The 15,122-nt window shown below is 41.9% G+C and overlaps 1 protein-coding gene across 1 annotated transcript in view; it reads left to right on the plus strand.

Moving 5' to 3' along the window:
* Positions 1-3,726: 3,726 nt before the first annotated feature.
* Positions 3,727-15,122, plus strand: part of LOC135404386 (ubiquitin-associated protein 2-like) — a 203,776-nt gene continuing 192,380 nt past the window's right edge. The window contains exon 1 of the mRNA XM_064639113.1: positions 3,727-3,813. The gene's annotated coding sequence lies outside the window, so the exon portion shown is untranslated. The remainder of the gene's footprint in view (positions 3,814-15,122) is intronic.

The raw sequence follows: 15,122 nt of genomic DNA on the forward strand, positions 1-15,122 counted from the left end.
GCTCCAGCTCATCTATTTATTGGACTTATAGATGAGGAATCTATGTCCCTTTTCCGGGTTAAGTGAAGGTGGCCTGTCTATCTGTTTCAAAATCAGTAAGTTACAAGTGAGGGCAATTCAGTCTGGCAGCATCCCTCAGTGCCAAACCAGACTTTGCCCAACTACTAGGACTTGTGGGCAGAATACCTTTAGGCTCCAAACTAGAGGAAGCCCCAAACCCACCCCATTGCCAAGGTCTAGTGTGGTACATGTCTCCACCTCTCAACACCTACTGGGTTGCAACCAGAACAGAGCTCACTGGTGGCAGAACACAGAGGCCAATCCAGTCTTGCCCTTGACTAGGGAAGGGTAATGACCAACTAGCCCATTCCCCAACTTTTGGTTAAACCGAGTTTATTTTTACCTTAGATACTATTATTGGTCAGTGAAGCCAATGATAGGGAGGAAGCAACTAGAGCTCACCAAACACTGGGGCAGAGATCAACTTGGTTGCCCCGAAGAGCATCCAGCAGGACCACAAGGAGGTATGATCTCTGCTGCTACACCCAGTTAGCAACCACAGTCCCATCTTAAGAGAGTCATAGTTACTCCCACTAGGGAGTCAGTCTAGGACATGTGCCACTTTAATCTGTCTACTCTGTCTAAGCAGAGAAGGTAGAAGCATGAACAACACTGACTAATTTTCAGATATTGCTTAGGGTAAAATGAGATCTGATGCCCTCTCTTACTTACATGGAGAGTATAGGGTCAAGGGACAGAGGATGAGCAAACAGCAGTAAAGGAAATAAGACCACAGAGAAGGTCCAAAACCATGGGAGGTTATCACTGGAGGCATCAGGGGCCCAACAGTCTATCTGGTGCCCCATCACCTTCACCAACCCTGTCTGGTCAACAGTGTCAAGCAGGGACCAATTTCCACATAGGCTGAGTGAGCCCAGCCTTATAACGCCTTACAAAGAAGGGATGCCTGAAGGGTACAATCACTACGTTTTGGGCAACCAGAGGTGTTGTACAGAATGGGAAAAATGCACAGCAGGAAAAAAAGCCTAAAGAGAAAAGTTCTTTTTTTCCTGGCTTACAACCTGAAACTCTTTTTTTTGGGGAGTCAAACAACCTCCCTTTCTTGCTATCTGTCCCATCACCACTCAGTCTAGGTTGCCAGAAGCTGCACCAAGTGCTCTGACATACTTCTGCTGTGCCACTCCCTTGTTGTTCTCTGTTAGTCCCTAGCATACTCTCCTTACACTTTTCCTCCTGTAGTGCAGCTATCCTTTGTCCTGGGATTCCTCCATGTCAATGAGAGGCCTTCCTGTGTCCAGTCTGGCAAAAGAATGTAACACTTAAAAGAAATTAATATAAGTTATTATTAATATAAATTAATATTGGTTCCAATTTCCTGACCACTCAGGCAGTGGTCTCAGGAACTGTGGAGAGAGAACATGAAAGAGCCTTTTGATTCTTTAGTCATATGGATTGTTTGGGATATCAAATGTTGAGGAATATATTTAATGTAGGTGATATCTCAAGGGTCAGAAACAGTTAACAATTTGCCCAGAGAGTTACAGAGAATGAGAAGGGGGTTGTGAAACAGGGTCCTGCCTTATCAGTGAAACAGGCCTCATAGCTTCAAAGGGAGGGCCCGGAACAAAGGACCACCTGGGCTTTTATACCCTTCACAGGATAGTCTGGAGTCTTCAGGTTGAGTCCCGGGCTCCTTCTGTGTCTCTTGTCACCTGGATGGTGCCACAGGTCACCATGTCCTTTGTAATGCAAGGGAATGGAGACAGTTCATGGCCTCTTGCCTTGGGCTTCCGCTCCACAGAGCTCAATCTACAATTTGCACACTGAGCCAACTGGGTAAAAGGTAATTCCAGCAGTGGGAGACTGTGACCACTGACTCACAGACCACCAACCCAAGAAACCCACCTACCCAAGACACAAAAGGAAAAAGACTGAGCATGGGGACTAATTAGCATGAGAAGTAAGAGAATCATTAACCAATAGAAGGTAGAATACTAATTAATAAGAGAACTAGGTAGCTTGTAGCCAATGAACTGTGATTTGTTTGCTAAAATGTATATATAGTTTTGATAATCTGTGTGCTAGTACCCATCTTTGAGTAAATATGAAATAAACAAATACCTTGGCTCTGTGTGCGAGATTGGCTTTACTGCTCACCGAGTGATGAATCCTGCTTTTAGGGACAACAAAAGGAGCTCTAGAAAACCCAGAATCCACATCATTTCAGCTTGAACATTATCTGGGACTAGCGTATTGTGATAAACTGAGAAAATGATTCGAGCTAATTAAGAGAAAACAGTGTAAGGTCAATATGACCTGGAGAGAAAAGAAAAACAAGTCATAAAACTTAATTGGGCCCCTATAAAGAGATAAAACAAGTTACCTCCATTTTACCTTGTGTAGGATTTATAATGAGAGAATTTTGTTTAGTTAGCTAGATAATAGCACCTTTCTTAAAATTTATAACTTTGTATAGATAACAAGCGAACATCTGCTGAAAGTCTGATTTAACAATATATTATGGATGCTTATAGATAACATTCTTGTTAAGAAATATCTGTGGAATGTCTGACCTAACAATGTGTAATGTTTATACTCACGTACCTAACAATGTGTAATGTTTATACTTATGTATAATGAATATTCATGTAGTAGCTGGAAATAAATGTAGAACAAATGTCTTCTTTGGGGGTGACAGGCGTTGGGAGTTATTGAACCCCTTCCCTGATCACCCAGCGCTGAATTTGCTTTTATCATATAATAAATTCTGATTGGAAATTGCCCGACTAAGTTTCTATTTCTCACAGTATCAAATGTAATGAACATAACCTGGCAACCTGAACAGGCTTCAATCTGTGACATAAATGACTCCTGCCAAAACCCCGTAGGGCAGAAAAGCCACTTTTTAAAAGAAGTAAAACCTAAAAAACCCAGAGCTCCTAGTTTAAACTGCTCCTTTGGCCAGCGAGAGGTACTGAGCCATGATTCTGAACGTTCACCCTGTTCCTAAACCCATGCCGCCAGCGCCCAGGCCCTGTGGTGCTAGGCCTTTATCTGCCCGCGGCCTAACAGAGCGCTAAGGCAGGGCCGCCTGTCCCCGCAAATGCCCTTCCCGGTCGGGCTCCGCCGGCGCATCAGCCCTCCATGAATCGACACCAGGAACGGCTGCGGCCTTCTCCCAGGGCTGCCCGTGGAGCAGCCAGCAACGGCGACAAGGCAACACTAACACCCTCCGAGGGCAGAGAGAACCTCTCACGGAAACACGCCCCACACCACCTCAGCGCAGCTATGAACAAAACCGACCATCCCCTTCCGCTGCGCGAGCGTCTGGGGGAAGGGGCCGGCTTCCCCCATCCTACTCACGTGGTGCCGGGGTAAGCAGAAGGGTCAGTGATGAGTGCGCGCTAACCGTATATGAGGCGAAGCGTGTAGAAGAGGAGCGCATCATGTGACGTCACGTCATGTGACGTCGCGTCGGAGTGGCCTCGCGGCCTTGCAGCCTCGCGCGGGTGGAGGAGGAGGAGGGGGAGAGAAGAGAAGAGAAGAGAAGAGGAGAGGAGAGGAGAGGAGAGGAGAGGAGAGGAGAGGAGAGGAGAGGAGAGGAGAGGAGAGGAGAGCCGAGCCGAGCCGAGCCGAGCCGAGCCGAGCCGAGCCGAGCCGAGCCGAGCCGAGCCGAGCCGAGCCGAGCCGAGCGCCGAGCCGAGCGCCGAGCCAAGCCAGGCCAGGCGCGGGGTGGTCACGTGACGGTGGTGGGCGCTGCCGCTGCTGCTGCTTTGTGAACATATTGGGCAGGTATCGCGTGGGGGGTCGGGGTTGCCGCCCGGAGGGGGGGAGGGGGTGGGGGCTGGAGGCTGGTATTGGTGACGGTGACGGGGGGACCCCCTCCCTCCCCCATCCCTCCTCACCGCCTGCCTTATGCGCGCGACGGCTGCGGTGGTGGCGGTGGATTCGCGCGCCCAGATGAGGCCTGGTGCCATTTTCCAACTCAACGGTCCGGGGGCGGCCGTTGCACCCTCAGCGGTCTGAGGCCCCGGGACAGGCCCTCCGTCTGGGACCGGTTCCCCATCCCGGTGTGAACTTTTGTCCGGTGGCGGGTGTGTGCCGGGGCCGCCCCTCCCCGCCGGGCCTGCTGCGGGGGGAAATGGAGGTGGCGGCGTGAGGGGAGGCGGCTCTGCCCTACTTATCCTGGCGGCCGCCCGAGGAAAACTCTGCCCTGCTCTAGGTCGCCGCCCTTTCTCCCCCCCCCGTATTCCCTCAGGGGCCGCTGAATAGGCCATGGTTGCGGGCAGCTCCTGCCCTGCTCCGGTCCAGGTTCATGTGGGGAGTGGAAGCCCACTGTGATAAACAAAGTCTCGAGTTTCTATAAGTTTCGAATAATAGTTTATTATATGGTAAAAGCAAGCAGCCGGCTGGGTGACAGAAATGAGACCAGTTTCCCAAATCTGCACACACCTACTACAGGGTACATTTAGTATTTATCTTAGCTACTTCATGCATATTAATGATATCATATACATATACATTCTACAGGTTTTTGCTAAGTATTTAATATATGGGTTTTCTTACAGCTAAAGCTAAAAGGGTTATCTCTACAACCAGTCATAATTCATGCATTCTTGGACGAACAGGCACCTAAAGATTTAAAGTTCTACTATATTTTATCCTTAGGATAGTAAGGAGGTTTTAGGCCTCTTGACCTTGTGAGGGTCTGTTTTATTTCTTTATGGGGGTGTAATTAAGTTTTACAATCCGTTTGTTTTATTTTGATGTAATCACCCATTTGTTCCACTAATCACAATTATTTATATATCACAATTCCCTCCCCTTTTTTATTATTAACTTATTGATTCGTGACTTTTTGATTTTTATAACATTAACTTTGTATATTTTGTCTTATTTATTGTATACAGTAATAGAGTCAAAAGTTTAAAAAATGTCTTTAAGTTTCCATTTGTCGGTTTATGTCTTAATTTTATTTTAAATTTTCTGTTGGTGATGTTGTCTACGCAGATCTTGGCGTTTTCTTGACTTTGGTGTAATGTATTTAAGGAAGTTGCTTTTTTAATTTTGATTGCAGTTCATGTAATTAGCATCACTTGATATAGATTTTTCACTGTGGCTCCAGGGATTCACCTGTAAAAGATCTTACATATATAATCTCTAGGTACAACATTATGAATTGGCCTCTCGAGGTTATAAGCTTGTTTCGAGGATTAGCTCTTTAACATTTCTAAGTTGTTTTTATAAATGTACAATATAATTTTTAATAGTACTTTTATCATGTTTCTGGCTACATTAGTTTGACAAGGATACGCCTCAGGTCAACCTGAAAAAGTGTCAGTGAGAACAAGTAAATATCTATACCCTCCTTTTTCTGGGTAGTTCTAAAAATCGATTTGCCATTTCTGTCTTGGATAATTATTTTTTCTATTTGTCTTAGTTGAATTTTGTTATGTGTCTCCTGTCTCACAATGGTATAGAGATTTCGTGTTACTATATTTTGGCTTAGATATCTGTATAGAGCTTCTGCTCCTAATGTGTTCTCTTACGTTCTGTTAAGTGTTCATGAAATAGAAGAGGATATTACTAACTTACCCTGTGGTGTCTTGACCCATTTGTTTTTCTTCTATTTTTCCTCTTAAATTCTGGATTAACTTTCAGTCTTCTTTAGAGTATCTAGGCTCTGTCTTTGACTACTGAATTTGAATTTTACTGTCAGGGATCAAATACTGGATTTTGCTTTCTTCTGCTTTTACTGCCCTTTTTACTTCCGATCATTCATGGCATTTCTTCTTTCAAGGCCAGTAACACCCTTTTTGGTAAGCCTTTCGATACATAATAGCAACTTTTCTGGCAACTGAAGTGTTATAATCTGGTTATTTTCCGAGTTAAGGTATTGACAAGGAGGGCTCTTGCCTTTATTACTTCATTTATCGTGGTTATTGCATATCTAGCTTTACGTCCTCTTTTGTAGACGAAATTTTTCTGTGAACCAGAAGTCTTTAGCATCTTTCAGGGGTTCTTCTTTCAAGTCTGGTCGGCTTGAGTACGTTGCTCTTATTGTCTCTAAGCAGTCACGTGCAACTGTATTTTTGGTGGCTTCTTGAAGAAAAAGCTGGATTGATTATTTTGGTCAATCAGTGTGGCTTGGTACTTCAGAAAGCGCTGAGGTGAAAGCCAATGATTTAAATCAAGGGCTGGAGCCCTCATTAGTTTTGTTTTAGCTTATGAAAAGCTTTGTCAGTTTCTTTACTCCAAGTGAGTGTGTTGGACTCACCTTTATGAGCTCACACAGGGGCTCCACCAGAAGTCCATAGCTGTAGATCTACAAACGACATTATTTGGTCCCTCGGAGCAATGTTTGGAGCTCTTCCTTCTCTGGTGGCCAAGGAGTCCGGCAGACAGCTTCTTTCTTTGCTGTTTTTAGGGTTCGTTGTCCTGCAGCGACCTTGCAATTGAGGTAGGAGACTTGTTGCACAGCTCTTAGTACTCAACCAATCTGAGAAAGTTTAGCATGTGAACAGTTCATTCAGTACATATTATTTTGGATTTTCTTTGTCCTGCAAGGATTTTCTCATTCAAAAGCGAACAGTGATTAACTTTTCAGGGCTCCAGGCCAGGCAGAAGAAAGCCTCCTTTAGATCCAGGACAGTAAACTATTTTAGCTCTGGTGTCAATTTAGTCAGCCGTGTACATGGATCTGCAACTATGAGGTGCAAGCCCCCAGCCATCTCATTTAGTGCTCTAAGATCTTGCACTATTTTATACTTCCCATGAGGTTCCTTTACTGGTAAGATGGGAATATTATATTTTGATTTATATATTTTTTAATAACTCATGTTTAATAAACTTTTCTATATTGTGTTGAATCCTTTCCTGATTCTCTATTTTAGGGGATATTGTTTAATCTTTATTGGCTGTGCCCCTAATTTAACTTTTACTTCAATTGACAATGTTATTTTTGCTCTTCTTGAAGTTTTCGAAGCTCATACTTTGATCCGTTACTACTTCATGTATGCTGCTTGAACTTTGAGTCTCTATTAGGGCAAGATTTAAAATCTCAATCAATTGCTCCTTTTTACTTTGAATTTTATTTTGTTCTGTTCAAATTTAATTTCAGCTCTCAATGGCTCTAGTAAGTCTCTTCCCAGTAAACAAACTGGTGAGTTTGGCATGTATAAGAATCTGTGGATTTCAAATTACTTTCCTAATTTGTATTTTAAAGGTTTCAAGAAATGAGCTTTTTCTGTTTGACCCATGGCTCCCCTTATCAATACAAAACTTACAGCAGTGGGTACTAAAGTTTGATTAATACTTAAAATACAGCTCTTGTATTGATTAGAATTATGCTTCCTGATTTTTGTTCTTTTAGCCTTTTTGTATTGGGGATCTTGGGGCTATTTACAGCCTTTTAGGATTCAGCACAGCCCTTCAGGATTCGGTCTAGCCCCCCCTTTCCCCCACCCCCGGGTACAAAGGAGTTAATAAATTCTCTCCCTGCTCCCTTTCCCCAGGATAGCTGTAGTAATCAGGAAGTATAAAAGGTTGTTAAACTGCCAGGACAGAATATTTACAAATCAGAAGATAACAAAAGACGAATATAATAGTCATGGTATTATCTAGTGTTCTGACAGTATTATTCAAAATTGCACTTCAATTCTGTATATGCATCACTTTTTGGAGATTGGTATTTGTTCATTTTCGCACAAAAATCTTTTTCATCCATACCACCTCCAGTCCGAGTTTTGGTGTCTTTGCTTGGTTACCAGGTCTGTCTGCTGAAATGAACTTTTTATAAAGACTTAATTTCCAATATTATTGCTAACCCATATCAAGAGTAAAGCAGTGGTTCCCCTTCTTATTTCACTATAGCCCTCCCTTTTCTCATGTTAGCTTGTTTAATGGGTGAGGATCTCTAAAAGTGCCAAACTTGAGACACAGGTAAGCAAATTAATCCATTTTATCACTTGCAAACACATATCAGCTCCTCTAAAATCAAATTTTTAACAGTAAAAACCTCACAACGCTTTCTTCTACTACATTGACAAACACAACCACAGACTCACTACAGCAGGGTTTCCAACACAGCATAAATCAATCACTTTCTCTCCTCCTCTCTCCTTATCACTGTTCAAAATCTTCTCCAAATTTAATTGCAAATATGGGTGAAGACATTCAACTGCATACATATACATACTTTTAGGACCTGGTGTTTGTTGTTCTAAAGGACAAAATATATTACAGAAATAACTTTCCTCTTCTCAAGTCACCAAAATTAAAGTTATAGACTCTCTTGTCCTGCTCCTGCAGGACACCTCTTCAGTTTTCCTCCTTCCCCCCCTCCTCCCGCTCGGGGAAGACAGAGAAGCAGCAGCCAAGAGCCGAAGCTGACAGTTCACTCCGCGGTGTCTCCGGGGTGTGTGTCGGGAGGGGACGCCGACTCTGCGATGGCACACAGTGTCCCCAGCTCGTGTGCCAGGGCAAGGTAGATGACTCAGCACGGGCAGGCCGCCGGCAGCCGGGCTGAGGAAGGATCTGGCGTTGGTGAGCGCAGGGGGTCCCGGCAGTGTGAGCCCGCTCCTTACAGAGATCTGTCTGTTTATCACAGGGTTTGGGGCACTGCTCGGACGGTTGCTGGGCTGATCCCAGCGTGTTTTACGTGGGTTGGTAGTGCAAAAGGGAAGGTCTAGTCATTCTCTCCAGTATTTGAAATAAACTGCTAAATTTAAACTTGTTTTTTTGAGAGGTATTGTGAATTTTTTTTTTCTTCTTTGTTTTAATCACTTTGATTGTAGTTTTACTGGCTTTATAATTTTGGGGAACTTTGGTTATATCTTTTCGATTAGATTCAGTCTTTACTATAAATTTATATTTTTCACCTTGAGGTTTCAATTCAGTTTTGTCAAGAGCTGGTTACAGTGTGTTATTCTTGCAAAATAGAGCTCTTGACACTTTTAATCTCATTTATTTTATTCAAATAGTTTCAAGTCCCTCTGTCTTTTCAGACAATTTCTTTTTAGATGACCTTTTCTTTTACAATAAAAACATTTTACTGCCTGGACTCTTGAAACAATTTGTTGGGGTCTGCTTATATATATTTTTTGGGCTTCTCTCAGTAAGTCTTTGAGCTCCCCTTTCTCCCATCCATCTAATTTCTTTAGTTCTCTTTTAATATCACTCCAGGCATAATTTATAAAGTGGACTTTCAACAGTATTAGGCCAGCTGGTGTATCAGGACTAATGCCTAAATATTGCTGTAAATTTTTCTTTAGTCTTTCTAACCAGGTAATAGGGGTTTTATTTTTTTCTTGCTGATCTTTAAATGCCTTTTTGACATTTTTCTCATGGGGAACAGCCTTTCTGGTTCTTTCGGGCAAGGGAGTACAGTACTCAGTCAGGGCTGAGTTACATTCCCAATCGAGTCCTAAGAATTTGTTTAATTGTTCAGCTACTCCCAAGAGGTCTTCCATCAGTTTCCCTACTTCTTTTGTTGTTTTTAAACTTTTGTCTTCTTCACCAGAGCTTTCCTGATCTACTAAAAAGGTTCTGACGTTTCTTAGGGCTGTCTGTTTTTTTCTTTGGGCTTTAGTTCTTTTGGGACTTCCATACCCTTGATTTAACAGGGCTGTGAGGTTTACAGCTGAGGGGAGTTGTGGAGAGGGAGGGGGAGTATTTCTTGGGGCTGTGGGAACTACAACCGAGGGAGTTTGTAAACAATAAGAAGGGTTATAGGGGAGAGGTAAGTTACCTAGTAGTTCCCATTTCACTTCTTTTGATCTCTTTTCTATTGGCCTTTCTTGGGTTAACTTACTAATATTCTCAATATCTTCCCAATTTGATATCATTACCCCCAGAGGACTGGTAGGGGTAATATCCAGCAATGCCTGCTTGGGCAATGCCTGCTTACTCCCTTTTCTCTTGGGGCTACCTTTCTTACTGAATCCTTGCCCCATACTTTTCCGAGGTCCCTTCTAGAATCTCTCCACCGACTCTCTGGGATCCCTTCTAAACTCTCCCCACTGACACAAAGGTCTCTCCTTAAGACTTTCCACCGACCCCAGAGGTCCAATCAGCAATTCTCTCGCTTCGCCCGGTCACTGGCTGTTCCGTTCGCACGGGGACAGAAGCGCAGTTCAAAGGGCTACCGCAGTCCCTTGGCAGCAAAGCTGCGTCTCATCCACTCATCCACCCCGACCTCTTACCCGCCCAACCAGGGAATACTCACAGTCCATTGTTCTTCCCTGGGTCTTCGTGCACGAGAATTATGGGCCCTTTTTGCTGCAGCAATCCGGGAGCAATCCTTGCTTTTACCATATAACCATAGAACGTGTTACTCCAGTCCTGTGGAAAATTAGACCCGAAATAGGCCGCTGAATTCAGCGGGGGCCCCCCTGTTTCGAGTACTAATTAACCCAGCAGGGATCGGAGAACATCACGTCGGGAAAGTCACCAATTGTGATAAACAAAGTCTCGAGTTTCTATAAGTTTCGAATAATAGTTTATTATATGGTAAAAGCAAGCAGCCGGCTGGGTGACAGAAATGAGACCAGTTTCCCAAATCTGCACACACCTACTACAGGGTACATTTAGTATTTATCTTAGCTACTTCATGCATATTAATTATATCATATACATATACATTCTACAGGTTTTTGCTAAGTATTTAATATATGGGTTTTCTTACAGCTAAAGCTAAAAGGGTTATCTCTACAACCAGTCATAATTCATGCATTCTTGGACGAACAGGCACCTAAAGATTTAAAGTTCTACTATATTTTATCCTTAGGATAGTAAGGAGGTTTTAGGCCTCTTGACCTTGTGAGGGTCTGTTTTATTTCTTTATGGGGGTGTAATTAAGTTTTACAATCCGTTTGTTTTATTTTGATGTAATCACCCATTTGTTCCACGAATCACAATTATTTATATATCACACCACCCAGTGGGTGTTGGGAGAGGTGACTTAATTTTCTGCTCTTTTCTATTCTCCAGAGGAGGTCCTGCACCCCCTTCTCGTTTCTCATCTTGTTACAGCTGGGGGGGTTCTCTCTTGAAAGTTTGTGCTGTTTGGGGGTGTGCAGTGGACCTCTCAGAGGAGAAGCGTGTCTGGTTTGACGGAGGTGTGTTTTTGGGTCTCTTTCTAATCTCGAGTCGGGCCAAAGGAAGGCTGGCAGCACGGGAAGGGAACAAGTGGGTGAATAACTACTGATTTGTGCCTTGTATAGGGCGTTACTTTCATGTTTTCTTTCCCCATCTCCTTCCCGGATGCTCCTTCACCAGTGCGGTAGCGCAGCGGTAGCGCAGCCGTGCCACGGTCACAGGTACAGATTTCACTGACAATAGCACATTGGCAGCAACATTAGGTTACTTGAGGACATGTCAGTGAATGAACCGTTACCTCTGTTAACCTTTTCTACCTAGTCCTTCCTCACCCATGACTATATGTGCTTGTTGAGAATTGAAAGTTAGTGCAGGGCTTTACTATTGGACTGGCTTTTGTTGCATTTAAAAACAAAAAAAGAAAACTCTTCTGTTTGCTATTGTTGCTGAAGAAAATTACAGCAGGAAAGTGAGCTGGTAGAAACCCTTCTGCAAGAAACTGGATGTAGAAAGGGACCTGGTGCACCTTTGAGCTTGGTGTAGGGACATGCAGAGCCTTCTTGGTTGCATTCAAAGGAACATGCAGTCTTGTGGAACAGAAACTTCAGGTTTGGTGTGGAGCTATGTAAGGGGAAGCTCATGAGGGCTGGCCTGCTTCGTCTCTAGCTACCAAGCAGTAATCAGTCCTTAGTCATCAGAACTTGAGTAAATACTGAATACTTATAATACAGCAGCAGATCAAGGTGATAGCCTCTGGGATGGTGGTGGCTGGTGCAATGGAGAGGTCGTCCTGGCGTGAGAGCAGCTGTTTTCAAGAAGACAAATTGAGCTGGATCTGAGGGAAGGGAAGGAGAGGGGGAGCAGCACTTGCCATTGAAACAGAGCCCTTCACAACAAATGGTAGCAACTTGGCCTTCTGAGGCTTTGCTTTTTTAATATTTACTAGGTTGGTTATATCACATTCTCTAGTGGAATCTGGGTTTGGATTCCTACCTGGCTGACTCAGTATTTATACCTGGGCCTGATCTCTCTGTGGTGGTTTGACCTTACTTGTTTAAAGAATTTATTTTTAACCTTACACTAGGTAACTTGAAAGCAAGCAAGGCTAAATCACTTTGCAGCATTAATGATGTTTGGGACTCCTGGAGGGTTACACTGAGAAACTGGATTAACTGGTGTAAATTAATTTTGTGGAAAGTGAGCCAGCTTCTGTGTTTATAACCTCAACAATTTAAAGGAGGTAGAGGGGAGTGGGAATCTGTCAAGCTCTGTTCTAGTTGTGGTTTTATCAGTATGTTGATTTTTAAAAAAGTATTTATAGTAATAAACACAAAGGCATGGAAATTCAGAAATTTACAGTTTCCCTTGCATTGTTTTGGCCAGTCCTCAAAAAAGCTCCTGGTGCCATGATTTGCAAAAGGATTTGACAATTTGAGGGGACTTTGGAGTTACAAACTTGCCACTAAAATCTATGGAAGCTAAGGGAAAACTCAACCAAAAAATCTTGCAGAAAATGCAGATTCAATGGAATTTGTGTTACAGAATCATTCAGTATTTGAATCCAAAGTTAAATGGAGAAAACAAATATTCTCTTAACCTTCAGATTTAAATTATTAGGTTGTACCTGGTTTTGGGGGGGGAAGTACCCATCTTAATCTGTTAGGCAGCCCTGTAGTTGAAGGTGTAAAATTTAAATTCAGTAGCCATGATGATATTCCTAAAAGTTTTAATGGTTAGCTGTAGAGAGAGGAAGTTTTTTTCAATTTTACTGTGTGTGGTATAGGCTTCATCTAGAACATTTCAGTTGTATTTCTTATTGCTAAAATACTGTTCCTGGAAGTAGAATGTTTTAGAGACCATATTGAGATTGCTTTTGAGCAAAGAAAATAAATTATTATTTTTTATTGTATTTGTTTTGTTAAGTGTTTTGAGGATGGTGGATATAATAATATAGAATGAAGCATATGGCTTCTGAAAACATTTTTGTTTCCTCTTTCTATTTGGTTTTAAATGTTAACTGAATCATAGTTTTTTTATGATAAACACTTTGTGCCCATTGCCTCTGGTCTTGTCACTGGGTACCACTGAAAAGAGCCTGGCTCTGTCTTTGTGCCTTCCCTTCAGGTATTTATATGCATTGAGACACCCTCCTCAAAGCTTTCTTCTTCTCTAGGTTAAACTACTTGACATAGATCTGTAGTCTTTCAGACAAACTCAGGGCCATATGCTCTTACATGCCTTTGAGAAGGAGGTGGATTAAGGATTGAATTTAGTGTAAGGGTGGTGGTAACAGTAATTCTTGACTCTTGATAGGTGGAGAGGTGGGTGGGTCTGGGATATGTGTTTAAAGTGCTGTGAAAATGCAGTAAGATGAATATTTCAAATCCAAATGATTTCTGTTCTTGCAAATAAGGAATAATTGGCTGTCTTTGCTCTAGCTGAACTGAAGGCTATAATTCAGCAGTTCTGAGAGGAAAGAAACAGGTCAAGCATTTGATTGTCCGATAGTGATAATAAGTCGTATATGTTCTGGTTTGGAAGTGTATGGATTGCAAATGATGGTTTAATGTACATACAGCATTTAGGAGAATTTAGGCTGAGGTGCAGTATGATCTCTAAAGCTAATACCTGTAATATTTTAATAGTGTTGCTAGAATTGAACACCTTAGTTAGCAAAGTGTATATTAAAGGTGCAGTCTCAGAATTCTGAGAGTGAAATGATGCAATTAATATAAATAAGCTGAGATGTGAAGAGTACAAGTCCCATTTCTTTCAAAATGAATAACTTGATCTTGGAGCAGAGTGCTTGGTCTTTTAGACTGATGGTAAAATAGATGACTAATATCTTCTTGGCATGTTTTAGAAAACAGACTTTCTACTTAGGCATTTTAATGTTGCATTGCACAGTATATAAAGTCAGCATACGTCTGTGGAATCAAGGGCTGTTAGTTTAGTGCAGAATACAAAAATATATTTAAAGGAAATGTAATCTTTAACAAAATGAGTGAATAAATTTCTGTGAAAAAATTTCTTAATGGTCTATCAATAGGAAGGAAGTTTTTCTTTAAAACTATTTGCTAATTCAGATTGCTTGAACTTAAAAGGTTCAGAGTGAGAACCTCCTGGAGACAGAAAACACATGGCAACCAAACAGCATATAAGTCCAGCCTAAGGACTTACACTTCTGTTGGAAAGAAAATAAATACTGAATTGTGTGATAAAAATTTGGGCAGTTTGACATCATATGTAACTTCTTTAAAAAAGCAAAATGAAATTTATCTCCCACTTTCTAGTTAGTTTCTTAATCTTTTTTAATGTTAAACACACAAGAACAGCTTGGATGACTTTTTGATAAAATTGTGTGGATGGCACTTTATTTACCTGCTCCTTTCTAGTGTGTAGTATGTTTGAAGTTGTAAAGATTGTTAATCCTTCATCTCTATTGGATAGTTTGGTATCATTTTGGTGTAGATTGCGTAGACCTGGCCTCATGGAAAATTCTAGAGCAACATAACAAGAATAAGTGAATTTACACATGACACCAAGTTGAGAAGTTGTGATCATGAGAAAAATAATGCTCAAAATAAAGTAGGAAAACCTGGGGTGAAATCAAGTTTTCTGACTGAAGCAGGTAGAGTTTTTTTTTATCAAAGGAAACTAATAAAACCTACCTTGTTTAAAGCTAGACAAAATGCTAACAATGGTTATGACCACAGAAGGAGCAATCCAGAGTTGGCAGAGAAATAAAAATGATCTCTTACAGCTTTTAGTTCTTGGTACTGTTTCTATGGTGACAACTTGTGGTATTAGATATGAGTTGAAACTTGATTTTAATGGAATAAACTGTTTGCGCTATGGATTGAACTTTGAATGAATATACAACCATGTCCTAAACGTGAACTAAAACTCTTGTCATGATATTTTGTCCCAAACTGTGCTCAGCCATCCTTCACTTGTGTGACTTCAGGAAGGCTGTGTTCTGGCTGCAGAGGGTAATTATTTCC

Source organism: Pseudopipra pipra, chromosome W, assembly GCF_036250125.1.
Source record: "Pseudopipra pipra isolate bDixPip1 chromosome W, bDixPip1.hap1, whole genome shotgun sequence".
Lineage (NCBI taxonomy): Eukaryota > Metazoa > Chordata > Aves > Passeriformes > Pipridae > Pseudopipra > Pseudopipra pipra.